This window comes from Manis javanica, chromosome 1 (genome assembly GCF_040802235.1).
Source record: "Manis javanica isolate MJ-LG chromosome 1, MJ_LKY, whole genome shotgun sequence".
Classification (NCBI taxonomy): Eukaryota; Metazoa; Chordata; class Mammalia; order Pholidota; family Manidae; genus Manis; species Manis javanica.
In genome coordinates, this window is record NC_133156.1 from 86,857,357 (window position 1) to 86,860,283 (window position 2,927).

Below are 2,927 nucleotides of genomic sequence, written 5' to 3' on the forward strand. Positions count from 1 at the left end.
GCCAGAGAGGCCATCAAATCCATCCCACTCTTTCTTCAGCTTTCAGGGGTACTGAGAATTGACCTTGAGTCAGGTCTCTTCCATGTAGAGGAAGGGGAGGGAGGAAAATAAATTATTACATAAAACAAAGACTATATTATTTGGTACATATGTTATGGTTTACCCTATTTCATCCTCTGAACAAGGGATTGTCTGCCTTCAACTTTTCCAGGCTCCTAAGATCCCTCTTTATAGTCTGTGCAGTCAACTTAATGAGGACCATTTGAGGAGCATAAGTGAAATGATGTCATTTGGTCTCTCTCCCTCTCCCTTCTCCTTCTTCCTCTCTAACTGCAGGATCTGATTCACCCTGAGCAGGATATAATATGCACACAGTCTCAGAATTATTAAGGTGAAAGCTCTGACTTGCTTCAGAGCACCAAACTAACTACAGCTTTTCTACCATTTAAGACAAGTCTTCTGGGTTCACCCAGAACTGACTGAGCACCAGTACACCGGGCATTAGGCTAGACATTTTCACTTCATGTGCCCTCATTTTGCCCTCATGGCAATCTGCCATGCTAGCTTACACTACTCCAGGAGATCAGTATTGGACTTGCCTCATCATATTACACCCAGTGGAATGCCGCAGCCAGGGTGCGCTGGCTTGTAAGAACCGATTGTTAAACTTTGGAGAATTTTGCAAGCACTTTTTCAATACAGCCATTATTAAAAGTTATAGTGTACAAACTTGCAATGAAATAAATTATATTCAAAGAAAAGGTAACAAATATTCAAAATTCATCACTTCCTAAAGATTTTTACTACATTTTACTGGTATCGATGCCCTTGAGGTATTTTAAAACTATTATATTTGCACGATGAAAATAATACAAAATGCTTTGCCACCGAGTTGGGGCAGAGATGTTTTCTTTCCAAATCCACTTTCAGTAATGTTATGTTGGTGGTTTAAAACTGTCACTGGTGGGAGTATTTATACCATGGAAATCAACAAAACCTATAAATCAGGGGTTTTGTTTTCCGGAGAGCTGGCTGCTGAGTTTACCAGCACACCAGTGAGTACACTTTTCCATAATGATCTTTACTGACTACAAGTTTTGTGGATCATTGTGAACTACACAGAAAGCCTCTCTGCGTCTTGAACTCTGGTAGAAATCAGAAACATATTTCAGTTAAACGCATTCTTTTGTTGTTGTGGAAGGAAACATCCTCCACTTAGGACTTGTTTCATGTACACCATACAAATCCATACCCATCTGGGCACAGTGGGTGGGACCTCACAACAATGCCTGTATAAGGAAATGAAGAGCCCATGTGAGATAACATCAGAATGAGAGAGAAAGTGATCCATGCAAGTATGGACTGAGGACAGTGCTGTGAGCACAGCTGCGATGTATACTGCCCTTAGCTCTTTCTTCCCCCTCAAGTACACTGTGAAACCTCCGAGAGGCCGAGGGCTACAGCAGGAGCAAGTGTGCACTGTGATCACTAAGACACTGCCAGCAGCAGGCAGCGTGCAGGCCTTGTGATGGGGTAGCCCGAGTTGGGGCGGAGATGTTTTCTTCATTTAGCAGGATGCTGAACTGGGACTTAGGGAACCCCACACAAGGTTCAAAGCAGGAGAGGTCACAGCAGCCTGACTAGTCTGTCTAGTCTACACCTGGAGCTGATTAGCAGTGCCAGAGGACATACTGCATCAGGGAGGCTCAGATGAGTATGGAGAGTTCAACATCTCTGTAACAGACAGATGGGAGAAGACAGAAAGGGCAAGTGCAAGGGCTCTGTGGGATCCTGCAGCACAGCAGACCCGAATGCACGCTGGAGAGAATGGAAGACTCCGTCCAGTGTCCTGGAGTACTGTTTACATGACCACATATGGAACCAAACTCAAGGGACTTCTTGAACTAATTGGGAGAAATTTAAGGCCCCACAATTTTTTTTTTTTTTTTTTTTTTTAGATAGGAGCTAAGTCAGGACATACTACCCTGTTGCTGTCACTCAGATCTAGTTTGCCCACAGGTTGGACTGGCTGGACCGGGATCAAACTGATTTCTTATCAGTGGCTCCCATGGCTTATCTATATTCTAATATGGGAAGGCATAAAATCAGAATTAATATAAATTCTAGGTGGTTATTCTGTGATATTCAATAAAGACTTTAGATGGAAGTAATGGCTAGAATGTATTTAGATAGTTTTGTAGTGAAAAGAATCTGGTATATTCTCTTTTGACATTTTCATCATAAGCATCTCTTGATGAATTAATAAAATAAATTGTGACAAACTACAGGTTCTCTGTTTTTGAGGGACTGTTATTAACAGATTTGGGTTTTAATCCCAATTCTGCCACTCACTCACAGAGTAGCTTTTTCCATGTTACAAAACCTGTTTCCCTCTGCTCGTCATTAGCAATGAGAGGACTCTAATATCCTAGGATTTTAAGTGGGCCAACCCAAAGGAAATCATCCCACAAAGAAATGTTTTCCATTATTCAAGTGGCCAAATAGTCAATCACCAGATAATCTTCTTTGGGAGAAATCTTCATAGCAATCTTTGAAAAACATCTGGCCTAGAGGACAGTGCTAGACTCCTTTATGGTTTAATGCACCAGGCCTCCTTTCCCAGTTGCTCTGCTGGCACGCTGCAGGGAAAAGTACTGCTGCAGAGCCTCCCCAGTGATTCTCCAAGGTATTTCCACAAAGACATTTCACGCCTTTCAGACTGCACAATTATATGTCATGTGGGAATGGGTGATATGTATCTATCTCACTGCTCAAGTCTGAACTCTTTAAAAAGTGTGCTCTTCCCACTTCATGATTTATAATAAGTCAGGCATAGACTGAGTAATATTCACATCTTTACAAGATTCTGTGTCCACTCAGCTTGTTTAAAAATAAATAAATAGTTCTTAGGCATGCTTAAGTATTTA